Genomic DNA, 27651 nt, shown 5'->3' with positions numbered 1-27651 from the left:
TCTACTAGGCATAAGCACCTCTTTCCCAGCAGGTTTGACCCAGTAGCTTTTTCTGGTTATGTGACTTGGTCAGAATTTGATGGTACACTAATGTAGCTTGTGGGTATCAACCCAGGACTACAAAATAATGATTGCAAGCATTTGCTGACCTTAATCCATTTCACTAAACTGTCAGTTACGTTTGTCCTCATCTAGTTCATCATCATTTCATGATAGCTTCTTTGGTGTCAGTGTATTGGGAATGATTTGTAATCTGAGATGATCCAGTCCATCTTCTTTAGCCTGTAGGACTTCCAATACTAGATCAAGTCAGAAGAGCACCAAATCATTCCTAGGTTATAGCTGCTTTCATCCTTACATAGTGCTTTGCACCTCCTGCTCTTTTACTCTGTCTCTCCAGATTTCTTTTGCAGTTCTTGGATGCTGTGGCACTTTAAAACATCCCTAGGCTCTTCAACTCATTTTAAGAAAATTCTTTGGTATTTTCTGATTCTACTGTGTATTGTTATGTCCTACTTTTCTCTTCAGTTCTACCTTTTTTCTTTTTAATTTTAGATTTAGTCTTCTCATTTTCTCGTCCCTGGTTGTATTTCTTCCACATTATTTTCCTCCTGGTAATTTGTCATTATGTTTGTTGCTTAACAGATATTGGCTCTACCGGGCATTGGTTTGGATTTGTTCTTCTTTTGGATTTTGCTCTGTATTTTTTTAAGCAAGAAACATCTTTATTAAAGCACCACTTACAGCATAGGCAAGCATGCATTTATATAAATGTACACACACCACACCAACACAATCCTAATTGCAAGCATTTTACATCACAAACCATACTGACACACTCCCATTTGCAAACATTATACATCACTTATAATCTGCCCAATCTTTTTAGTTGAGACATTAAGCTCATTTAAGTTCTGCCTTCTTTTAAATTTCATTCCTCCCTTGTATGTATTGTTCCCACAATTCCAATTTTTTCCTATATAGTTTTGCTCCTACCCTTTAATAAAGATCTCAGTTCCAGTTGTTTTATCTCTGTTACTATATTCACTACTTCTAGTAAAGTTGGCTTAGATTTTTATTTCCGTTTTCTGGAAATTTTTGGCAGCCAACTTAAATAGACACAGCAAGTTCTTAACACGTCTATGCAATTCCAATTATATATCAATGCTCAGAAAAATCATTACCCACTTCACATCAGTCTGCCCACCCAGCATCTCTAACAATGCATTCCGCAGGGAGTCTGACCAACTCACCACACTCCCAAAAAATATGCTCTTAATTACCTCTTTCTTCTCTGTCACTCCAACCTTTACAGTCTACCTGAGGAAATATTCTCTAGAGCCTATTTGGGGTATAGTAATGTCTATGTAAACATTTCCCAGCAAAAATCCTAAATCTTCTAGATTTTCTTGCATATTTGGGAGACATACACATATCCTCCCATTGTTTCTTTGTGAATTGCTTATCCAGTCTGTCTTCCCAATTCTTTCTAACATCCTCTAATTTATTCTTATAGTTGTCATGCAATATTTTATATGCTGCATTAATTATTCCTTTTTTTAATGGCAGCTTCTGTTCTAGATTCTACTAAAAACTCTACCAGTGCTGGTCTTTCATTTAAACACCCCTGTTTCTTTCTCTTTGCCTATACTCTAATATCAATCCTTGATACAGAAGGCAATCTCTAACCTGCAATCCAAATAAATTATTGGTGTCTTCCTGTTCTATCATCTCTCCCTTTCTATTTATTTGCTATCAGTACCTTGGTTTCTTTGCCATTTTTCTCCAATAAATTCCAGCCCTCTCTTGTCTACAGCCCTGATTGCAGTCATCCCTATTAGCAGAGTCTCCATTCCTGTATTGACTTAGTTCTTAGGATAATTTGTGCTACTTTGTATGATTATTATTTTCCTTAAAGGCCTGCATCCAAAATCCCCAGTCAAGCCTTGATGTTCATCGTGCATACAGCTGCAGTCATAACAGATGGGTTCTCCTGCCGTCAGGCGGGTCCTCGGTCGGCCGAATTCCAAAGTCTAGGTCCGGCGTCGGTTGTCGTCGCTTCTTCCCTGACATCAGTGCGACAGGGGTATAAAAGAACCAGCCAATGCCATTTTCTTCAGTCTTTCTTGCCGCGCGGTGCCCGAAGCAGAAGCAGTTCGCAAGTGCCGGTCGGCCAGCTCCTGAAATTACGAAAATTTTTCAACCGAAGTCTTCTTGAAAGCTAAGTACCCCGTTGGGGAAACTTTTCTTGCCTCAGACCGATGTCAGACAAAGTTAATAATTGTATTTCATGTGGGAAGCAAATACCGCATAAGGATTTTCATTCCCTCTGTATTCTTTGCTTACGCCCAGACCACGATGTCTCGGTCTGTTGTTTTTGTGCTACATTCAACAAACGCACCATTAAGCGTTGGGCGGAGTTCGCCCAGCATTATTTTGGCAAAAAATGTAACTATATTATGTCGTCGGATACTCCGACTCCAGTTTTGTCTAAAAAAACGCAAAGATGAGGACCAACACACGAGGTCCGCGGCCTCTACCGACACCACGCCAAAGCTGACTACAGGTGGTCCGGTTCTCAGCGAGGTGCCTACGCAGCCCCTGACTACCGACGACACTTCATTGGCGGTGTCTTCTGTGCCAGTCGCAGGCTCCTCGGCCCACACCCCGACTACAGATACCGAAGCCACTCTTGGTGGTGAATCTCAAAATGTAGACAGGTCTGCCTCCTCTCAAGGTGTCTTCAGACCTTCCTCTTCTTTTTCCATCAAGGCTTTCACTACGTCTAAAGCAGCCATGCATTCTAAGAGACAAGCTACACAGGGCCCTTCTCCAGGCCCCATGCCTAAAAAACAGATGCTTAAAATGGCTGAGGATTTAATTACTCTTATCAGGGTTCTCAACCCCCTGGACAAAAGGCCCAGAGTGGAGGAAGAATACCCCTCCTCTGACCAGGCCTCCATTATATCAGAGCACTCTGATGAACAGGAACATTCTTACTCCCCTTTTGAAGATTCTGATGCAGAGGAGTCCATTCCCTCTGTCTCCCCCCCCCCAGAGGATTACTCATTTGGGGAAACCTTGCATACCTTAAGGGAACACTTCCACTGGGAAGGCCAAGAGTACTCAGATTCCAAGAAAAGGCTTAGGGATTTTCTCTTGCTACCTCAGCACAGGCCTCTGGCTATACCTCCTGTCTTAGACATACTAGATGATGTGTACTCGGAGGCCTGCCTTAACCTGGATTCTTTACCTCCAGCCCCAGTCAAACCTGACAGGTACTACAGAGTTCCTGACTCTCACCAATTTTTATACAAAAGCCATGCGGCTGACCCAGAAACTATCTCACAGGGCCCCAAGGGAATTGAGGCCTCCACTGCTAAAAATCCATTACCTTCCGAGAGAGATTCCAGATCCTTAGAAAGGTGGGGAAAAAAGGTATATACCTCGGCCACCTTAACCATGAGGGCATTAAACTGCCAGTTCCGTATGCTAAAGTACCAACAGTTTCTGTTATCACAATTGAGAAGTAAAATGTCACAACCTGAACAACCAGACTTGAAGGAGTTGCAGGATTTGATGCATAGTGCAGAACAAGTGGGTAAACATACCTTGCAATGTGGTTTTGATGGCTCTAGAGGCCTCATGTAGAGCTGCTGTTACAGGATCAGTGATACGTAGACATGCCTGGCTCAAGGAACAAACCTTACCAGATCATGTCAAAGCTAAATTCCTAGATGCCCCTCTTCAGAAGGATGTATTATTTGGTGTTAAAGCTGTGGAGGTATTAAAGAAAATGGAGGAAAAGGCTAAATCAGTGCAAACAGTGAAAGATTTTCTACAGGTACAACCTCCACGTTTCAGTAGGAATTGGCCTTCCAAAAATTGGTCCTTTCCAGCCACGGACAGACCCCAAAGAGGTAGATACAGGCGCCCGAGGGGCAGAGGGCAATCTCAAGGATCGTTTAGAGGCAGACAATGGCAAGCTCCTACACAAAGAGGTGGTGAGGATAGTTTGCAGCCATTCAGAAAGCAAGCCCAATGACTTTCCCCTTTGCATGCCAAGCAAGGCTCAAATGGCAGCACCCTTAGGCGGAAAACTGGCATTATTTTCAAAAATTGGCATATTGTCACAAAAGACAAATGGATCCTGGACATTATAAACAGAGGCTACAGATTCCATTTCACACCCTTCCAAAAATGAGAGGCATGCCAAACCTGCCACACAATCAAAGGGCAGAGGCACAAAGACAAATTTCAGATCTCATGGACATGAAAGCTATTCAAGAGGTACCTACTCACGAACAAGGTCAAGGTTTTTATTCCAGACTATTCCTGGTACCAAGGAAGGGAAAAGATTGGAGACCTATTTTGGACCTATACATCCTAAACACATTTTTACTCGTACCAAAATTCAAGATGCTCACTTTACAGCAGCTTCTTCCCATGCTGGGCAAGGAGTCTTGGCTGGTAACATTGGACCTCAAGGAGGCATACCTACATGTCCCAATCAGACAGAATTGCAGAAGATACCTCAGATTTCTTGCAGGTTCAACCCATTATCAATTCTCTGCATTGCCCTTTGGCTTATCTACTGCGCCCAGAGTATTCACGAAATGCCTGGCATCAGTAATTGCCTACTGCAGACTTCAAGGGATACAAATATACCCCTATTTGGACGACTGCCTGATCCAAGCGGACAGCAAGCACATACTTCTGAAACATCTGGCTTATGTAATAATGTTGTTGAATTCTCTGGGATACACAGTCAACAAAAAGAAATCAAGGCTAATACCCTCTCAGAAAATATTTTTCCTGGGTGCCAACTTGGACACAAACACCCAGATGGCCTACCTCATGCCAGAGAAGCAGGGGCAACTAACTCAATACTTCAGAACACTAGCAAATTTCACCAGGCTGACTGCAAGGAATATCCTGCAGGCTCTGGGATTCATGGCATCTTGCATCCTACTAATCCCATGTGCAAAGCTGCATATGAGGAAACTTCAATGGTACCTGAAAAACCTATGGTCTCAACACAACCACAGTTTGGAAACAATAATACCACTAATTCCATGTCTTCAAATGGAATTTCTGTGGTGGGCTCAAGCATGCCAAACAAACACAGGTCTCCCATTCTGCAAGCCTCAAGCAAATCAAGTCATCACAACAGACGCCTCGGACTACGCCTGGGGGGGCGCACATGACAGATCGGTGCATTCAGGGCAAATGGTCCCAAAAAGAAAAGCACCTTCACATCAATCAAAAGGAAATGCTAGCAGTAATAAATGCTATTATAGCTTTCAAAGACCTTCTGCACCCAGGTCAACTATTGATAAGGACAGACAACACCACAGTAATGTGGTACATAAACAAACAGGGAGGAACCCATTCATACCCCCTATGCAGGCTGGCCATGTCACTTTGGAACATGGCTCTGGACTTACAAATCGAACTTCAAGCACAGTACTTGCCAGGCAAGGAAAACACGCTGGCAGACAACCTAAGCAGAAATATGACAGATCCACATGAATGGAAGTTGCATCCTCAAGTTTTTACAGAGATCATTCAAGCATGGGGAAGGCCAGACATAGATCTCTTTGCCTCCCACAAGAATCACCAATTGACAAAATTCTGCTCAAGGATTTTTCATCCAAAGGCCTGGAGAGTGGACGCCCTCTCTTTCAGTTGGACAACAATGACAGTTTATGCCTTCCCACCTCTTCCTCTGCTGCCCAAAGTTCTATTAAAAACCAGAGCAGACAGACCAAAGATGATTCTCATTGCTCCAGACTGGCCAAGACAACACTGGTACCCACTCCTGAGGAGCCTGACGCATTCCCCACCATGGACCCTGCCTCTAATGCCTCTTCTTCTGACTCAGCACAGCTTCAAAACTCTTCACAGTCAGCTGAAAACACTCAATCTGGCCGCATGAAAGATTCCTTAACATCACAACGGACCCTACTCTCCAAGGAGGTGCAGGATGTCATTTTGGAGGCCAGAAGGCCGTCTACTAGAAAAGCTTACTCCGCAAAATGGAAACGGTTTTGTGCCTGCAATGAGAAAAAGGGCCAGAATCCTGGAAAACTGAATTTACCTCAAATATTACAGTATCTAGCTGAGCTACTAAGCAGTGGACTTTCATTCTCCTCCATCAAAATCCATGCCTCAGCCATTTCTGCAGAATACAACACTGATCCACCTTTATTCTCCCACCCCCTCTTAAGACAGTTCCTCAGAGGGGCTAAGAATATAAAACCCCCAAGGAAACAACCAATACCTGCTTGGGATCTCAATTTCATTCTAGAAAAGCTGACCTTGCCTCCTTTTGAGCCAGCTGCCTCAACAGATTTGCAATATTTGTCCTGGAAAACAACTTTCCTTCTGGCTATTACCTCAGCTCGTAGGGTATCGGAACTACAAGCCCTCATGGCTGTGCAGCCTTTTATCATCTTCCATCAGGACAGAGTTTCCTTACGAACCAACCTGTCCTTTATGCCAAAAGTGGTATCCAGGGTAGCTTTGAATCAGGCTATACACTTACCTACCTTTTATCCTAATCCTCAAAACAAAGGGGAGAGATTACTACATTCCTTGGACATCCACAGACAACTGCGTTATTATTTGGACAGAACAAAGCCTTTCAGAAAATCAGAACAGCTCTTTGTGTCCTATGCTATAGGAGCTCAAGGGAAGCCAATTTCCAAACAGACAATCTCAAAATGGATAGCCCACTACACACGCTTTTGTTACTCTTTTTATGCAAAACTGTACCTGCAGGCATCAGATCTCACTCCACAAGGGCCACAGCTACCTCTGCAGCTTTCCTCAGAGGAGTTCCTACCAAAGATATTTTGGAAGCAGCCACTTGGAGTTCTGTGCATACCTTCTCCAAGCACTACCACCTACCATTATACTCCAAAACTAGAGCAGGCTTTGCCACTGCAGTCTTGCAGGGCATCCCGGCTCCTCCTAGTTCCACCTAGTGCCTACCACCCCTTTCTTAGCTTTGGGAGTCTACCCATCTGTTATGACTGCAGCTGTATGCACGATGAACATAGTACAGTTTTGTACCTACCATAAATGTAGATGTTCGAGTGCTAATACAGCTGCAGTCCAGGTTTCCCTCCCTCCTTCCCCTCTTGGGACAGGCCTGTTGGCTAACACCTCCTCATACAACCTGATTGGGGTATTCATTTATGGTGTGTTTGCTTGCAACTAATGTATTTTGATTATATGGCATTGCTTTATTACACAAATTTATGTATTGCCTTCCTTCTGGGGTCACTTGACATCTGGGGCAAGATAAACTGAAGAAAATGACGTTGGCTGGTTCTTTTATACCCCTGTCGCACTGACGTCAGGGAAGAAGCGACGACAACCGACGCCGGACCTAGACTTTGGAATTCGGCCGACCGAGGACCTGCCTGACGGCAGGAGAACCCATCTGTTATGACTGCAGCTGTATTAGCACTCGAACATCTACATTTATGGTAGGTACAAAACTGTACTTTTCTTGAGCTTTCCTGCATTTCATCATTATGCCTTTCCACTTTGAATTATAGTTTTCTGCTTGTGCGCTGTATAGGAGGGTTAACTGTGTAACTCTGAAATACCTCTTCGAATCAGGTAATCCCAATCTGCCCTGTTCTACTGGAAGAATCAGCGTATCCCACTTGACTCTTGTCGTCTTCCCCTCGCAGATAAGGTCCTTCTGCTCTTTTATTAATTGCTACCCACAACTTCTCCTCTGGTTGATAAAAATATGCTTGACCTGTGCACAAAACTAATGGGACTAAAAACATTTTAACTGCTCGTATCTTAATATCCATATCGATACAGTAAAACTTCCATTTTCTCAGTTTTTGTATTATCTTTTAATGTTAGCATGGATAGTACTGTCTTTAGTTGAACATCCAATGTATCACCTCAGCTCAAAGGACTAGGGGTCTCTAGTCGGACTTATGAGCATAGATCTTCAGACTATCTTGCCACCAACCTGAATGCAGTTTGCGTACCATTACTTCCTAAAAATAAACAGTTATGTGCCCCATTGGGGAGCCTTTCTTTACTTGCTTAAATTATTTTCCTGTATATGTATTAGATGCCAGATAGGAGGCATAAGTGTAAGTGTGGTAGGAAAATTCCTTACAAAGATCTCCATATTCAGTGTCTCTTCTGCCTATGTTTACAAAGCTGCCTGTAGTACACCAGCATCTATTCTAGCAGTCTGTAAAAAAGTTCAGAGAAAATATCCTTTCTCCTCATTTGACTGCCAACCCAGCTGCAGTCTTCCCAGCTGCCTGCTTAGATAAAAAGTCCTTGGCTACTTCTACTCCAGTACGCCCTGATAAAAAGGGGGAAAGGCAAAAGGATGTCTCTTTCTTGTAATCTAGCCTTACAATGTTAAATTATCAAGGCTCTATGTGAGAATTTATTTTACAGTGTCCATACAGTTTGGGTGATTTTACTGCATCCTAACCCGCATAGCAGAAGTTTTATGTGAAAGAAATTGTTTCTTTAGGTTTCAGAGCATGCTTTGAGAGGTGTGTTTGAATGTACAGATGCTGTCTCGAGAAATGCTGCCGCTTCTGTAGTTTTAAGAAGGTATGTTTGGTTACATAGTCATAACTTCTCTAATGATTTAAAAGCTGAAATGTACCTTTAAGTTCTGAATGGGTGTTTTGGACCCTCTGTTACACAGATTCTCAAACAGTGGGATGATAGAGGCAAATTAATGCATGGATAGTATCTAGGATGTTTCATGTACCCAAGTTCTCCCCATGCAAGGTACCTTCCTTCAAGGAACAAAACAAACAAAAATCACAGTCAAACAAAACTCAGGAGATCCAAAAGGAAATGGCAGTAGGATCATTCCTTAAAACCAAATGGGGGGGGGGGGGGATTTTCCAAAACAGGATCAACCCCCTGCAAAGGAATGATCATTCCAAGTCACAGAGCACCTTCCTCTATCGATCCTTCCTCCTCTTCCTTGTTCCCCTTGGCTCTCTGTCATCCCTGCAGTCTGGCCACAAATAGTTTCAGACAAATGGGTTTTGAGAATAATTCGGAGGGGATACACTTGGCAGTTAATAGAAAAATCTCCTCCTTTCAGGGGAATTCCCTCACATCGACCAGACCAGACAGAGCTGTTTCTCCCAGTACTTCATCACATGGCAGAAGTAGGGTCATGGAACCAGTGCCTGTGATTCACAATACAAAAAGAGGAAGACTCCTGGAGACCCATTCTAGATTTGTCCTTTCTCAACACTTGTGAAAGTTCAAAAATTCAAAATGCTTACCTTACAGTCAGTCATAGCATTGCTTCCAGACCATTCTTTCATGGTGACTGTAGATCTCAAGGTCAGTTAACATCTAACTGTTGTTCCCAATTTCTGGAAAGTATTGAGATTTGTTGTGTCTGGCTTACATTGTCAATTTTCTGCTTTACTGTTTGGGCTGTCTGCTGAACTTTGATGGTTTACAAAGTGCCTGGCTCCACATTAGATAACTTGCTGATTTGTGCAGATTCTGTGTCCAGGTGCAGGTGCTTGGGGTCCATAGACAAGGCTGGATCCCTCTTTCCCACCTGGGCTTTAAACTGACCCTTCAAAAGTCCTTCCTCACACTCTCTCAACAAATTGTTTTCTTGGGTTGTTGTAAAACAGATGGTCTTCCTGCCAGAAGACAAAGTTCTGACTTATTGAGATATTTTCTTGGATTTCTTTTTTCAGTAAGTGGTCTCAGGAAGAGAGTCGCTCAAGATTCTAGGCCTCATGGCATTACTGATCACGGCACCCATGCAAATGGAGAATAGTTGCATGACCACTGAATCATATGCCAATGCACTGTACGAACACGTACACAAATGCATGGATCTTGCCATACCCAATAGAACCAAGACACTCTCCTCCAAAAAAAGGAAGCCTATCTGGTGCTCCCCTGCCATAAACAAACTCTACAACAGAAGGGGAAAACTGATGCGGAATAAGGTGAAGTTCCAAGACTTGAAAAACTCCCTTATCAGCCTCAACAAAAAGTTGAGATCCCTCATCAAATCCTCTAAAGCTAGCTATGGAAACGGAATTGCAGCAGATAGTAAAGGAAACCACAAGGCCTTCTATAGTTATGTAAAGAACCTCCACGGCAATACCCAGATTTGCTCTGAGCTACTGCACAGTGGTAACTTCTATATCGAGCCAACAGTTATTGCCAATATACTGGCCGACAAATTCAGTGCCACCCCCCCCCCCCAAAAAAAAAGGATCAATCACAATACCAGTAGATTGCCAGGCACCCAGTATTACTGCTGCACAGGTTAAAACAGGACTGTCCAAGGCCAAGAATACAGCTTCTATGGGACCTGACAATATGTTCTACATGAGCTACAGAGTGAAATGGCACCTCATCTGTGTGCCCTGTTCGGTCACAGCCTCACCTCAGGCTTTGTCCCTACCAAATGGCGCACTGCTGTAGTCATCCCTCTTCACAAAGGAGAAGTGATTACAGACCCTGGAAACTATCGCCCCATTAGCCTGACGAGTCTAATATGCAAAGCTATGGAATGCATCATCATGGACCTAATAAACAAGGATATAAGGAATCTCCAAACTCTGGATCCCACACAGTTTGGTTTTGTGAAGGGTAGATCATGCCTGCTCAACTTGGTCAACTTCTTTCAGTCAGTCATCAGAGCTGTGGATGAAGGCAAGGTGGTTCATACAGCCTACCTTGATCTGGCCAAGGCCTTTGATACCATCCCCCACTCAGGAATCATAGAAAAACTCACTAAGCTAGGCATCAACTCCTATATCATTAGGTGGGGTTGCAAACTGGCTCACAGATAGAACCCACAGTGTGAAAGTAGCTGACTCCAAGTCAGACTGCCAACTAGTCATGAGTGGAGTCCCACTGAGTTCGGTCCTAGGTCGTCTCCTGTTTATCTACTTCTTAGAAGTCCAGTCCAACAAGAAGGGACTCTGGCTGACAAAGTTCGCAGACGTTTGAAAGTTGGGAGCATTTATTAACTCTTCAAGTAATATTGACATCCTACAGAAAGGCATCACTGAGACCAACGACTGGTGTCAAAACCATGGCAAAAAGTGTGTCATCATACCCTTTTGGGAAAAACTCAGTTCCCATGAACTACCACATCAATGGTAGTCCACTGAACATAGAAGGCATTATAAGAGATCTGGAAACAGAATGACAGCAACCTCTCTTTTGACCACCACACTTGCACTGTGGTCAGAAAGTCCTTCTGTCTTGCTCAGCTCATTACTAAGGGTTTTGCATCAAGGAAGAAAGAGGTCATTGTCTCCTTCACTCTTCCCTCAGACCAATCATCGAGTACATTGCCCCATTTTGCATGTACCTCACTAGACACCTGCAAGAACTGGAGAGATGGCAAAAGTACCTCACAAAGAGGATCCTAGGCCTTAAACACTTGTCCTATATGGACAGACTCAAAAAACTCCAACTGTTTTCTGTCTCATATTGCCTACTTAGAGGCAATCTCTGCTTGACATGTAAAGCCATGTCTGACCCAGCTCTGTTAGAAATGCTACATCTAAAGAAATCCCTCTGCACCACACGCTCCAGAGACCTCTACCTCATTACCACAATCAACAGAACGTGCTGGTGGGACAGGTTCATAACCCAGAGACTGCCCATGCTATGGAATAGACTTCCCATACATGTCAAACAGAGCACTTCACTAGCCCTCTTCAAGAAAAATCTTGATGAGTGGATGGGAAATAGAAAATTCATTTCGGAGATCACTCCAGTAGCTCTACTCAACAGAGGCACTGGAAACTAAGGTCAGGTGTCACAATGCCAGGTTAATCCTATGAGCTAGGCTTGTAAAGGCTCAAGGGCCATTAGCCTAGTACGCACCTGTGACACCACTAGCTAGACTACAGATGAGAAAAGTTCACTGGTATTAAAGAATTGTTGGACCAACTCCTTCATCCTGTATTTCCAGGTTTCAGTACTGGGATTTGTGAAACAGGAACTGCAGTGGTTGGAGGAATCAGCTGTCTCTGAATCCAAGACTTCCTTTCTCTATTCAGACTCCAGTCTAGTCTCTCCAGACAGACTCTTCAGATTTTGTGTGGAGAACAGTGTATGTGGAAATTCAAGTGCAAGTCTTGAGGGGTCCTTGGGACATGCTAAAGCACCTAAATGTAAAAACGATGTTGGCAGTGGTTCATGTTGTGTATGGTCAAAGGTCTTTACCACTTATGAACTCTAGGTCCTCTTCTGTTGGTCACCGACAACACTACCGTGATGTGGTACCTGAACAAACAAGGGGGTACAAGGACATTCCCTCTTTGCCTGTTGGCATTGATGGCCTGGGAGTTGCCTTTAGAGAATTCTTTGACTCTTCAGGCCTTGTTCATTCCATCAGAGTAAAAAACAATGTTAGACTAAACAGATCCTGGACAGACCCTCACAAGTGGAAGCTCCATGTTAACTTAGAGCAATTGCAAATTGTAGTGGTGGTGGTTCTGCTTTGATACCTTTTAGGCAGTTGTTCCATGAATATGTGCAGCAGGTATTTAAGGAGGCAAGAAAATGCACAAGAAGAAATTGTATGTTTACAAGTGGAAGAGGTTTTCTTGCTGGTGCCAAACCAGTAACAGAAGTCCTGGAAGGGTTTCAACCTCCTCTGATTTTGAAATATTTGCGAGCACTATTCAGAGATGGCTTTTCTTATGCTTCTATAAAAGTACATCTTGTAGCCATTTCAGCTTGTCTCCTCATGAGTTCTCTCCCTTTCATTTCTCTTTGTGCTCAGTTTATGAAAGGACTGTTGTATGTGAGACCCCTGAAAGCAAATTCCTCCTCCTCTTTCTTGGGATATTAACTTTGTTGTTGAAGAATTGACCGCACCTCCTTTTGAACCTGCCTCTCAGGCTGATTTATAGTTCATTACTTGGAATATTGTATGTGAAGTTGTTAAATCTTGCAGTTTATTCTCACTGATGGGTTCGGAGCTGATCCTCGGCTCCGACACTGCTGATAGCAAAGCTCAAGGTTTGCCAGTAGCTCGAGACCAAGCCCCTTATCCCACAATTCACTGCTGGAATGACCCCAGATCTAGTTTGCCGTGGCAAGAGAGATCTCTGTGATCCAGCTAGCTCGGACCATTTGTGAGAAAGAAAACAGCAAGTTTCATAAAAAAAAAAAACTTTCTTTTTGTTTTAGATATTTTCATCTAGATAGTTGTGTTAATGTTTAAAATTTTAATAATAGAATCTGTGGTTTCAGGTAGTTAGTGCCCTGTTGGCTTAGGTGTTTTCTTTGGGCCTTTTAGCCCTATTTAGAGTTATTAATCTCTATTTTTCTAATAGTCAAGGTTTTTCTCTGTGGGCCTCTTTAGCCCTGTATTTGTAAAATATAGTTTATTGTTATAGACAGTGCCTGGGTTGGGCTTAGTTGCTTTGTGGGTCTTTACAAGGAAAGTAAGGACGTTACTGTATTCCTTTTTCCAGTATATTGGTTTGTTTTACCTTTACTATGTAGGATGACAAGGAAAAGTCCCATCCTAAATCGGGATTCAAGAAATGCCCAGATTGTGGGCAGAAAATGTCCGTCACTGACGGACACATTCAATGTGTCTACTGTCTGGGGGCTAAACGCCTCCAAGACACTTGCAGCATTTGCCATTCTTTTTCTTCAAGAGTCCTCTTGGAGAGAAGGAGGAAGCTAATAGACAGGGGATTACTACAGCATTCCTTTTCTGAGGTTTTGAGTAGCCATGAGGGTACTAGCACGTCCTCCAAATCCACAAAATCTTCAGATCCCAAAGTGGCAAAAAAGGCAAAAACTTCAGAGGGAGGGTCATCTGTTCCACAGACCTTGAAACCGAGTGTACCTTTGATTCAGAGCCAGCTCTCAGTATTGGAGCCGGTCTCTGAGGTTCCCTCTTCTCCTCTGCTCCAGTCAGCACCTTCGGTGCATTAATCTAAGTCCTCAGTCAGCCTTTCAGATTTGGACATGGATCGGCTAGTGCAGAAACTTTTACAGGCACCAGGACTTGCCAAGTTGTGGTCAACCCCGACCAGCTCGTCGGTGCCGAAGACCATGGAACCAGATTTGTCTACTCCTCTTCCGAGCCGTACTGGACTCTTGGAGCCGAAGGAAACCGAACCGATGATTGTCGAACCCTTGGAGCCGATACCCACACCAGTGTTATCAGCTCCATCTACTCGGATGTCCTCAGCGCCGACTGAGGACTCTAGGAGCCGATGCTGTCCCATCGGGTCCGGGGAGGATAGCTGGACCGATTTGTCGGTGCTGACTCTTCCGCTCGGGACTTCGGCTCGGATGACCTCGGCTCCTGCCTCTGGCTCGGAGCCCATGGTTTCGGTGCAGGAGGAGCGGACGGTACTTCCGGGTCCGTCTACTCCTCCTCGTGGGAGCCATGGTGCCTTCGATGCTATGAGGAGAGTCCTGTCTCCAAAGACAACATGAGCATCGATTCAGCCTTCCCTCTCCCCTCAAGCTCCTGTGTCTGCTTCTTCGTCTACCGGTCACCCTAAGCGTAGAGACCCTGAGCCTCAAGTACCCCCACAGGGCGTCCCCTGCTCTTCTGAGACCTCCCTAGATCCCCCCACTGAGGAGGTGCCCAGGAAGAGACCGTGCAAGAGGAGGCACTTAGACACCCCACAGGAGTCTTTGACATCTGACATGGACTTGGATGAGTCAGAAGGGTCCCCTCGATCCCTCTCTGAGGATATCTCCTTTGCAGAGATACTAGAGATCCTTAGTCAGAGGGGCGATTGGCAGTCCAAGACCTCCTACTGAGGACGAATCCGTGCTCTTGAAGGCTTTTGGGTCTTAACCTTCCACTTCTTGGGTGTCTCCGCCTTACGACGAGCTCATGGAACTGATCTTTTGTAAGACGTGGGAGTCACCGGAGGCCATGGAACCTGTTCCTCGCAAGCCAAATAAATTCATGTCTGCCCCAGTGGACAAGCCATTTTTGACAAAGGGAGTGCCTGTTGATGCCATGGTGGTAGCTACAGCCACCAAAAAGGAAGTGTCTGAGACATCCACATCTATCCATCCTCCTAACAGAGATTCTAGGGTCATGGATAGATATGGGAAATGCATGTTTAGTTCAGCGACTTTTTCTCTGCGATCACTGAACTACTTAACCCATTTTACGAGACTACAAAGAGATGATCTGAAAGAGCTAGGAGGTACTCTCCAGGGTACGGTAGCTGCAGGATTGGCTGACAAAGTCAACGCCCAGCTCGTTATTCTAAACTCAGTGGTAAACTCATCCATGGGTCTCATATCCTATGCAGCTGATGGTTCGAGTAGAGCCGCTAGTTCAGGCATTGCTCTTCGAAGACAAGCCTGGATGCGTCTCTGTTCCTTTGCGGAACCCTTTAAGTCTTCTTTTATTAACACCCCATTCGATGGCTCATCACTGTTTGGGCCTAAAGTAAAGGAAACTTTAACCAGGTGTGAGCAGGAAGGCAAGTTGGGAGTCCATTTTTTTACCCCTACTCGGCCCTACCCCAAGGGCCCTAGGGGAGGGAAAATGTGGTTCTGAAAAGCACAGGGAGCCTTTCAGGACACACGTGGAGAAACCCCCTCTAGAGGCAGAGGAGGGGATTATAACGGAAGATGCCACCCCCGCGGCAGAGGGGGTCCACAACAACAGGGTGACAGGGGTCAGTTCTCTGGTCAACCCTACCAGCACCCCTGAAAGGGGGCCCGGCTGTTCGGCTCTGGAGGCAGTCGGGGGTCGTTTATCTTTGTACCAGAAGCCTGGCTAAACATAACATCAGATACATGGGTACAAAGCATCATTTCCAGAGGATATTTCATACCGTTCTCTATCCCTTCCATTCCTGTAAACAGAATCCCAGATGTTCCACCCAGTCTCAGGCAACAAGCAATCGTAGAGGTCCACAGATTGCTAGAAAAAAAGAGTCATCCAACCAGTCCCTGCAGACCAAGTTGGATTCAGAACTTACTCGAGATTCTTTTTGGTACCAAAGAAAACGGGACTGGAGACCTGTCTTGGACCTCAGCAGACTCAACCAGTTCGTAAAGAAAGAGAAGTTCCGAATGGTCACGCTTCAGTCCATTCTTCCCTTCCTAGGGAAAGGCGATTGGATGTGCTCCATAGATCTCAAGGATGCGTACTATCACATAAAGATGAACAGATGCTCCAGAGATCACCTGCATTTCCAGCTGGGAGCCAATAATTACCACTTTTGACCCCTGCCCTTTGGTCTCACTACAGCCCCCAGAGTGTTCACCAAATGCATAGCAGTGGTCACAGCTCACCTGAGACGTCTAGGATTCCAGGTGTTTCCATACCTAGATGATTGGCTCCTCACCGCTACCACCAGGCATCAATTGACTCAGGCAACACAATACATTCTGACACACTACCATCAATTAGGCATTACAATCAACTTCGAAAAGTCTGCCTTATTGCCATTGCAGCATACCGTTTTTATAGGAGCAGAGTTAGATACCTCAACTACCACTCTACGTCTTCCAGAGGAAAGAGTCTCACTTCTCCGCCAACACGTCAGCTCAGTGGTGTCAAAAAACAAAGCTACAGCAGCAGAGGTCTTGAAGGTGCTAGGTTTGATGGCGGCAGCAATCCTGGCTATACCACTCACAAGGATGCACATGCGAATTCTTCAGTGGCTCTTCTTTGCTCAGTGGTCTTACCAGAAACTACCGATGCACCACATGATTCTCATCACGGATTCTTGCAAGAGAGACCTTCAGTGGTGGTTGACGTCTCTTCATGTCACAATCGGAAGACCTTTTGTCCCCCCGTAGCCACTGTGACCACGGACGCTTCCCTGATTGGGGGGGGGGGCATTTTCAGGGAAAGACTTCCCAAGACACATGGACAGATCAAGAATCACATTTGCACATCAATGTTCTAAAGTTGAGAGCGGTACTTCTGGCAATGCAGTACTTTCAGGACTCTCTCCCTGTAGGAACTATTGCAATTCAGAAGGAAAACATGTCAGTAGTCTGGTATTTGAACAAGCAAGACGGAACCCTTTGTCATCCCAGCGTTTTCTGTTAGCAACGCACATCCCGGGGAAATCCAGTGTGATAGCGGACAAGCTAAGCAGGGCGATATTGCTCCCTCACGAGTGGTCTCTCAAACAACAGGTTGCGGAGTTGATTTTCCGCATATGGGGCCAGCCTTGCTGCGACCTCTTTGCCAGCCACATCAATTTAAAATGCAGAAGCTACTTTGCCCTAATACCACCAATCCCCCGAGAGATGCACTTTTACACGATTGGCCCCCGGGTCTCCTTTATGCATTCCCACCTTTCCCATTGATACTCAAATTTTTACAGAAAGCAAAATCGCTGGGAAGGACTGTTATCCTCATAGCCCCCTACTAGCCTCGACAGATTTGGTTCCCGTTTCTCCACCATCATCTGTTGGAAGATCCATGGATCCTGGACCCAGTTCCGGACCTTCTGACGCACCCATCAGGGGACCTCCATCCTTCACTGCAGTACCTGAAACTGACTGCTTGACTAATCCACTTCCCCTAGTTGCCAGGCTTCATTCAATTTCAGAAGATACAAGACAAATTCTCTTGTCTTCTCACAAATCATCTACCAGGAAATTATATGGCAGTAAATGGAAAAGGTTCTCAATGTAGGCCAACACGCAGAAAATTGACCCTTTCCGAGCTCCCCTTTCGTCCATTTTAGAATTCTTGACAAAGATTTTTAAGGAAGGGGCAGCAGCTGCTCCAGTTAGCTGCCGTCTCAAATTTTCACCTTGTGTTTGGTGACTCAAATGTTATGGGCCATAAATTATCTAAGACTTTTCTTAAAGGTGTTCTTCACATGAGACGACCTATCAAAATTCCCTATTCTCCTTGGAATTTAAACTTTATGCTGTCTCATATTAGTCTTCCCCCTTTTGAACCAGCATCTTCTTGTGATCTTAAATATTTATCCTGGAAAACAATTTTTCTAGTGGCCATTACTTCTGCCCGCAGAGTGTCAGAACTTCAAGCATTATCTGTCAGACCACCTTACATGATTTTCCTTGCTGATAGAGTATCTCTCAGAGCAAACCCCTCATTTTTACCTAAAGTCTGTTCTGAATCAAATATCAATCAGGTCATTGAGCTGCCAGTCTTTTTTCCCAACCACTCTAACAAATTGGAATACATGCTGTACAAACATGATGTACACAGACAGCTCAGATTTTATCTTGACAGAACTAAGGATACTAGAAAATCAGATCAACTTTTTGTATCCGTCTCAGAAGCCAGAAAAGGAAATCCAGTGGCTAAAACAACCCTATCTAAATGGTTATCAGATTGTATATCCTTTGTTTATGAGAATGCGAGCATGCCATTGACGCACAAACCTTAGGCTCATTCTATCAGACCCGTTTCTACGTCTTCTGCTTTTCAAGCTAAATTGGCCCTTTACAATATTTGTGCTGCAGTCACTTGGTCAAAGCCTCATACCTTTATCACGCATTACAAAGCTTCCAGGGGCAGGTCTTCCTTTGGTTCCACGGTACTGAAGAACATACTTCCATGAGCCACCCAAGATTGAGGGTGCTAGGGACGCTACCCATCAGTGAGAATAAACGGCGAGATTTAACAACTTCACATAAAGAAGTTATGTACTTACCATAACGTTCCATGTGAGTTGTTTATCTCGCCTTTATTCTCACGTCCTCCCTCCTTCCCCTTCCTGGCTGACTGTTGACTTACAGGCTAGTACCATCCTGGTTATTCATTATTTCTTCTTCCCCTTCGGGAAGTCTTTCTTTGTAGAAATAAATAAAAGGATATATATATATATATATATATATTTATATATATATATATATATATATATATATATATATATATATATAGATATATATATATTGTTACTTACAGCAAACAAGATCTGAGGTAATTCCAGCAGTGTGTTGTGGGATAAGGGTCTTGGACTCGAGCTACTGACAAACCTTGAGCTTTGCTATCGGCCACGTTGGAGCTGAGGATCGGCTCCGAACCCTTCAGTGAGAATAAAGGCGAGATAAACAACTCACATGGAACGTTATGGTAAGTACATAACTTCTTTTTATTCATTGCTTTGGCATGCGCAAGGCAAATTTCTGAGCTACAAGCTCTCAGTCCAGCTTATCCTTTTTGAAGGACAGAGTTACACATCAATCCATCACTCATACCTAAAGTTATTTCTGAATTTACCTTGAATGAGGCCATCGATCTTGCAGTGTTCTATCCTGAGCCATAAAAACAAGGGAGGCTGCTCAGTTTCATAGGTGTGTACTAGGTTAATGACCACTGGGTCCTTTTTAAACCCCGTCATGCAACCCAAATCTCTGACAAGTTCTGATACTCTTGGTAAGTATAAGCAGAGGCTTGGAAGATGAAACATTTACAAGCAGGGGCCTGGGAGATGAACCATTTCCATGCTGCCTGTGGCTATTGGAGACATTACGACTTTGTTCTGTCCAGTACTTCCTTGACAGAACATAGCTCTTTAGGAATACTGAACAGCTGCTTGTCTTCTATATGGAAACAAGGAAAAGTCTACCTGTCTCTAAGAAAACTTTTGCATGAAAGTTGTCTTCTGTTATTGTTTTTTGTTACTCCCATTATAGTAAATCCCTTCCAGGAAAGGCTAAGGCTTACTCAAGTAGGATATTTTCCTCTTTGTAGGATTAGGCATTACTTAAATGTAGATTGTTACAGTATTCTCTTTTCATAGGCTTAGAAATGCAGCTGTATTAAAGCAGACGTATGTAAGGAATGTTTAAGTACAAATGAATAACCTTCAGTCAAGAATACTGATAAGAATGAAATGTACTAACACATGTTCAATACATTGAGTGAGAACAGAAATGGTATGAGGCTTGGAAGCCAGGTTAAACAGGTGTGTGTAGAACTTGTAGGAAGCGTACAGGGTTTTGGTATTATTGAGGTGAGATACTTCAGACGAAAGGAAGTTAGTTCAGATTGATATACAGAAAGTCATTGCAGTGCAGTCCACAGAAGTCTGATACAGACTCTTGACTCTGAGTGCAGAAGTCAGGTCAGATATCCAGTATTCCAGAAAACTAACTGTATTATTCAGGAGAAAAGAATAATTTTGAGTATAATGAGTGTAGAAGCTATGGACATCATAATTCAGTGTAAAGGCACTGTTATTGGAGACCATAACATATGATTCAGATATTGTCACAGTAAAACATTCTTAACCGAACTACGGTATATGCAGACTTTTATTCTGAAAGGTACAAGAAGATTTGGCACATAAAGGACAGACTGGCACCTGTTCAACACAGTTCTGGGTAATTAACAGCTAAATACATTCATTCCAGTTTCTTCCAGTTATTTCCAGTTCATTTCAGTATGCTACAGTCCTTTCATTTCTTATACTCTTCAGTGGCATATTGGAAAGGAGTGGACTCTAGAAACATTCTAGAGACATCAACCTGGTCCTCTGTTCATACCATCACAAAGCACTACAAACTGGATTCTTTTTCAAAGTCCAGAGCAGGCTTTGCTAAGTTCATTCTCCAGAGGTTCCCAGATACTTATCCTTCCATCACCCAGGTAGAGTAAGTATTGGGAGTTTACCCAAAATGCCACTGAGACAGTGGAAATGATAAACATAGTACAGTTGTATAAGTTTTGCTTACCTGTAACAGTAGATGTTCAAACTGTTCTCTGCCTCAGTGGCAGAACCCACCCGTCATCCCCCAGATGCATTGTTGAGGTGGGTTTCAATCTCTTTTATTCAGTTGTTATTGGGTTATCCTTTTTATATGGTGTTGTGCAGGGACCGGCCTTTGGTCAACTGGTGCCCTAGGCAAAAGGCTCCACAGCACCCCCTCCACACCACTTGGTTCCCCCATTCTGGCATAGCTACACCATCCAGATTACTGGAAAAGCTCCCCTGCTACAAGAGGCACCCTAGGTGGCCGCCTAGTTGGCCTATGCCTAAGGCCAGCTGTGGTATTGTGATTGGCTGTGAATTTACTCTTGCTAGATGATTCCGGCTTCAAGCACTTTCCTCTCATTTAAGGAATTAAAGAAGCCTGAACACTCACTTTCTGTGACAGCTCTGAGGATATGCTTAGCCAATCAGCTGTTACAGGAAGAGAAAGAGAGGGGGGGGTTAAGTTTTTAACAGATGGCCAGTATTGGGTTATCTTGGCAGATCTGGGTAACCATTTGAAATGTCAGGACCCACTAGAGTGAGTCCCGAAATGTGGAGAATGAATGGCCAGAAGTTTGGACTTGGGTATACTAAGTCTAGATGCCATTTCTTGGGATATTTCCTTTTCTCTGAGATGTTCTTCGTGTTTCACTAATGCAGTCATTACATTTGGGTAATCCTGTTGGCAGGTTGCCCTCAGCCGGCCTGAATTCCAAAGTCTTGGGACCTGCATTGGCTGCTGTCGCCCCTTCCCTGACGTCAGGTCATCAGGGGTATAAAAGAAGCAGTTGACGCCATTTTCTTCAGTCTTTCTTGCCGCGCGGTGCCTGAAGCAGAAGCAGTTCACAAGTGTTGGTCGGCTGACTCCTGAGATTTTCGTGTTCAAGTTTCAGATCCGAAGTTCATAGGTTGGTACTAGGCTGTCGGCCCTAAGGCCTATGCAAGCCTAGCCATAACAATTCCCTGGAAATTTCTTCCCACAATATTTACTTCTCTGGGCCCCTGTCTAGCAGGATGACTGACATGATCCCCGGGGTGAATTTCCTATCTCCCATCCAATCATCAAGGTTCCTTTTGAAGAGGGCCAATGAGGCGCTCTGCTTGACATGTATGGACAGTCTATTCCAGAGTATAGGGAGTCACTGGGTCTGGAACCTATCCCTCCAGCATGTTTTGTTCATTGTGATGATAAGGTTTAGATCCCTGGAGCATGTGGCTCTGAGGGATTGGGATTTCTTTAAGTGGAGCATGTCCAACAGCTCAGGGTTTGACATGGCCTTGTATGTTAAGCAGAGATCGCCTCTGAGTAGACGATATGCCACAGAGTATAGCTGGAGTTTTTTTAGATGGTCAGCATATGGCATCTGCTTTAGACCTGTGATTCTTTTAGTGAGGTATTTCTGTGGCCTTTCCAGCTGTTGCAGATGTCTTGTGAGGTACATACCAAACAGGGCATTATACTCTATAATGGGTCTAATGGGGGATGAGTACAGTGGGACATTGACCTCCTTTTTTCTGGATGAAAAGCCCTCAGTGATGAGGTGTGCCACATAGAAGGATTTCCTGACTATTGTGGTGATGTGGTTATCGAAAGTGCAACCACTGTCCACTTGTGTCCCCAAGTCTCTCATCACACTTTCGATGTTTAGTGTCCTGCCACCTATGTGGTAGTTCATGGTGTCAGAAGAAAAATTCAGACGAGTCACATCTGCCTCAGGTGATGAAAAACTTCTTTATTAGCAGCTAATCAGATTACACAACATGTTGGCCAAGATGATCTCCTCCTCTGGTCAACTTGTTTACTGACATCAACTTTTATACTGCAAGCAAAACAACTTTTTGTTACAATGTTAAGTTGTCAATCTCGCCTTCATTCTTGCTGGATGGGTTCGGAGCCGATCCTCGGCTCCGACTCGGCACTTGCTTAGCTTGAGAACTCCTTTTACCAGCTCGAGGCAACCCTATATCCCATGATGCAAGGCGGGACTACCTCAGATCTCTTTTGCCGCTTTGCGAAGAGGTCTCCTTTTTTGCCAGCTGAGGTAAGTTTGAGTTTTCAAACAGCTTTAGTCAGGGTTTATCTCCCCCTTTTTTCATATTCTTAGTGGATAGTCCATATAATCTCCCTATTCCCCTTATAGTAAAATTTTTTACTTTATAAAAAGTTTTAAAAATTTTCAGTTAGGCCTAGGCCTTCCTTATTAATCCCTATCTGTGTGTCTGTGTTTGGGGATTAATTTGTGTGACTGTTTTTGGTGTGTGTGTCTGTGTGTGAGTATTTTATTACTCTTTTTCCTTAGACTATGTCTAAAGAGGTAAAGGTCTCGGGCTTCAAGAAGTGTGACTCGTGTTGTCAGAAAATGTCTCTGACAGACTGTCACACTTCTTGTGTTTACTGCCTGGGGCCTTTACACCTGCAGGACTCCTGTGCTTTGTGTCACTCTTTTAGCCAGCGAGTCCTGCAGGAAAGGAGGAATAAATTAATCCTCCGTGGCTTGCTAAAGCCGGAAGGTTCACCCACTAAACCTGGGTCCAGTAAGCCTTCCAAGCCATCCAGGGGTCAGGCTACAGCTTCCAAGCCTTCCCCGGTGGCTCCGACGACTCCGGAGTCGAGATCGGCTCCGGCCGGAGCCGATCTTTCTCCTTCTCAGCTAGGGTCGGTTCCGATCGGTTCCAACACCCAATCTGCTGTTGCCTTGTCGGCTCCGGCTGGAGCCGACACAGTATCCAGTATCGGAGCCGAGAAGCCTTCGGCTCCATCTGGAACCCATAGGACGTCGGCTCCGATGACTTCCTCCAAGAAGAGATCTCGGTCCCCGTCTTTGGAATCTATCCACTCAGCTCCGGGGTCTCCTCTTTTGTCGGAGTGGAGTCATCGGAGCCGATCTTCGAGATCTTCCAGGCTGTCTGACCACGATTTAGAGAGGGTGGTAAGCAGGCTGCTAAAGTCGCAGGCACTGGCCCAAATGCTCCATAGCCCGGACTTCGGCTATTGCATCACTCTTTGAACTTCCTCCTCCGACTCCCCACCAGAGTTCGGAGCCGGAGCTTCTCGGGACAGCGACTGTTTCGGCACCGGAACCGATACATCCCCTTTCGGCTCCATCGTCTTCGGCTCCGATCTCCTCCTTGAGACCTTCCTTGGAGGGATCCGGTCGTCGGGTTTCCCTGGTCGGCTCAGAGGGGGCTAGTGGCATCGGACCCTTGTCCGACCCCGCTCTCCCTCTCGGGGCTTCGGCTTTGGTAAGCTCGGCACCGACATCGGCCTCGGAGCCTTCCCTCTCAGTGGAGCCGGGAATTCCTATTTCCTCGGAACGGGAATATTCCGGTCTCCCGGGGAAGGGAGCCTTTGAGGTGATGAGGAGTGTCCTGGCTCCTGAGCCAGGTCAACGGTCCATCCTCTAGCTCCTCCCTCTTGGTGCCTGTAGACGCCTCTTGCCAGCCTCTTGCTCTCAGGCCCAGGGATCCATCGCCCAGGTTTCCCCATTGGGAATATCTTCCTCTTCCAAGTTTCTCCTGATCCTGCAGGGGAACCCCTCGGAAGAGGACGTGTAAGAGGAAACACACAGACTCCCTGAGTCTACTACATCTGATACCGACTTAGATGAGTCGGAGGGTTCCCGATCCCCTCTGAGGATGTCTCCTTTTCAGACATCCTTGAGCTCCTCAAACAGAGGGGAATTGGCCCTCCATTGACCCCTCCGAGGATGAGTCGGTATACCTGGAGGCTTTGGATCCCGACCCTCCACCTCCTGGGTGTCTCCACCTTCGACCCACTTATGCAGGTAGTGGCTCGGAAGGCGGGCAGCTCCAGATTCTGTGGAACCTGTCCCCAGGAGACCATCCAAGTTTATTACGGCCCCTACGGACAAACAGTTTCTTTCAAGGCGTCTCTGTGGATGCTATGGTGGTGGCGGCCACTAAGAAGGAACTTGGATCCTTCAGTACCTGTCCATCCTCCTAACAAGGATTCTAGGACCATGGACAGGTATGGAAAGCGGATGTTTTCTTCAGCGACCTTTGCTATGCGTTCGCTGAACTACCTTTGTCACTTCACCAGGCTTCAAAGAGATATTCTCAAGGAACTAGGTGAAGTGGTCCAGGATCCTTCTGCTGCTGGGGCTCAAGAAAAGATTGCCTCATAGCTAGCAATCCTGAATTCCTTATCCAACTCCTCCATGCGGCTCATATCCTATGCGGCCGATGGAGCGAGCAGGGCCGCAGGGACAGGAGTGGCTCTTAGACGTCAAGCCTGGATGCGGCTTTGTAATTTTGCGGACCCCTTTAAGGCGTCCTTCACCAACACCCCCTTTGATGGTTCGGCTTTGTTCGGACTTCAGGTGAAGGATACCTTGACCAGGTGTGAGCAGGACGGTAAAACTCTTTCTGCCGTTGGAGTCCATTTTTCCACCCCTTCTAGACCATATCCCAAGGGTCAGAAGGGAGGGAAGATGTGGTTCCAAAGCCCAAGGAGCTACACGGACACACGTGGTCAGTTTACCCCCAGAGGCAGAGGGGTAACAATAATAGACGCCCTAGAGGCAGGGGGTCCTCAGAACCAGGGCAACAGGGAGTCTCTTCCTGAGAAGCCCTTTCAGCACCCCTGAGGTGTTGCCCGACTGTCCACCCTTGGAGGCAGTCGGGGGAAGGATTTCGCTGTACCCAGTAGCCTGGCATTCCCTTTCACAAGATATGTGGGTACAGTCGATCATATCCGAGGGTTACAAAATCCCCTTCGAAAGGTATCCCGTACCTCAAAAATCCCTTCCAGACATCTCACCCGGTCAAAGGGATTTGGCAGAACAGGAGGTTTCAAAGCTCCTAGAAAAAAGAGCCGTCCAGACTGTTCCGGCAGACCAAGTAGGATCCGGCGTCTACTCGAGATTCTTTTTGGTCCCCAAAAGGATGGGAGATTGGAGACCAATATTAGACCTATGCAGTCTAAACAGATTTGTCAAGAAGGCAAGATTCCGGATGGTCACGCTTCAGTCCATTCTGCCCTTTCTGGGCAAGGACAACTGGATGTGCTCTATAGACCTTCAGGACGCGTACTATCACATAAAGATTCACAGGCGCTCCAGAAGGTTTCTCCGCTTTTGGCTAGGGACCAGTCATTACCAATTCAGAGCCCTGCCCTTTGGCCTCACTTCAGCCCCCAGAGTGTTTACCAAATGCATGGCAGTGGTCACAGCTCATCTGAGACGTCAAGGATTCCAGGTGTTTCCTTATTTAGATGACTGGCTCCTCTCCGCCACCACCAGGTGTCAGCTTCTTCAGACCAGAGACTACACTCTGCAGCTTTGCAGGAGTTTGGGAATTTCAGTGAATTTCAAAAAATCTTCTCTGCGGCCTTGCCAATCTATCACCTTTATAGGCGCAGAATTAAACACCGTCAAAATGTTAGCCAGACTAACAGATCAAAGAATTCTGGACATCCAAAAATACGTTCAGATTCTATTGCAGAGCAGCAAAGTCAAAGCCAGATTGATACTAAAGGTTCTAGGTCTTATGGCTGCGGCCATTGTTCTTCTACCACTGGCTCGCTTCCACATGCGTCTTCTGCAGTGGATGTATTCACTCAGTGGTCGTTCCACAGTCTTCCGATGAGGCACGAAATCTTAGTCACACAATCGTGCAGAACTCATCTGAACTGGTGGATATCTTCCCCCTCTTCTTCATCAGGGCCGACCTTTTGTTCCCCCTCCTCCAGTTGCCACAGTTACTACGGATGCCTCTCTGATCGGGTGGGGGGGGCATTATCAGGGCAGGATGGTCCACGGGACGTGGCAACCCATAGAATACCATCTGCACATAAATGTCCTGGGGATGAGAGCGGTGCTTTTAACGTTGCAAGCCCTCAACGACTTTCTTCCCGCGGGGACTATTGCAGTACAAACGGACAACATGTCCGTGGTCTGGTACATCAACAAGCAGGGCGGGACCAGGTCCTATCCGTTGTCGAGAAGCTCTCAGACTTTGGCAATGGGCAATCTCCTCTCATCGGTTTCCGATAGCAACGCACATCCCCGGCAGGTCCAACCTCTTGGCGGACAGGCTGAGCAGATCCATTCTCATGCCTCACGAGTGGTCTCTCAATCAATCTGTAGTGGACCAGATTTTTCTGAAGTGGGGCACACCTTGTTGCGATGTTTTTGCTACACCCCAAAACAACAAGTGCCCCGATTTCTTCACTCTCTTTCCCCTACCAGGCCAACCCCTGAGAGACTCTCTAACCCAGGATTGGCCCCGGGGACTTCTGTACGCTTTTCCTCCTTTTCCCTTGGTTCCACAAGTCATTCAGAAAGCCACCGTTTTGAGGGCCAAGATGATTCTCATTGCCCCTTACTGGCCTCGACAAATTTGGTTTCCGTCTCTGCATCGTCACCTCCTGGTGCAGCCCTGGCATCTGGACCCAGTTCCGGATCTCTTGATCCACCAGTCGGGTCAACAGCACCGGGCCATTCATTCTCTCAACCTCACTGCTTGGTTGCTCCACTTCCTTCCCTAGCCAGGCTTCCTATGATCTCTGATTCGGTCAGAGACATCTTAGCGGCTTCTTTAAAGTCGTCCACCAGAACCGTTTATGCTAGCAAGTTGCGACGTTTTTCCATTTGGGCAAATTCCAGGAATATTGATCCCTTTACTGCTCCTGTGCATTCTGTCTTAGATTTCCTGGCTGAAGTTTTTCAGTCAGGATCTTCTTCATCTACAGTAAAAGTTCAACTGGTTGCTATTTCCAAGTATCATGTTGGCTTGCATGATCATAACATTATGTCTCATAGACTATGCAAGGCCTTTCTGAGAGGAGTTTTTCTCCTAAAGCCGCCGATAAAGCATCCTCCTCCACAATGGGATCTAAATTTAATGTTGGCATCCTTGATGATGTCCTTCAAGGATGCATCTGCAGTCCTTACAAATGGGTTGTCCTGTCGTCAGG

At 45.4% G+C, this 27651-nt stretch overlaps 1 protein-coding gene across 1 annotated transcript in view; it reads left to right on the top strand.

The window, feature by feature from the left end:
- RC3H1 (ring finger and CCCH-type domains 1) overlaps positions 1-27651 on the top strand; it is a gene marked incomplete in the record, with an annotated part of 3590040 nt that overhangs the window by 2526139 nt on the left and 1036250 nt on the right.

The sequence above is a fragment of the Protopterus annectens genome, chromosome 14.part0 (genome assembly GCF_019279795.1).
Source record: "Protopterus annectens isolate FY-2018-M chromosome 14.part0, PAN1.0, whole genome shotgun sequence".
Taxonomy (NCBI): Eukaryota; Metazoa; Chordata; order Ceratodontiformes; family Protopteridae; genus Protopterus; species Protopterus annectens.
Note: the sequence above shows the minus strand (reverse complement) of the source record. Positions and strands in the feature narration are given on the sequence as shown.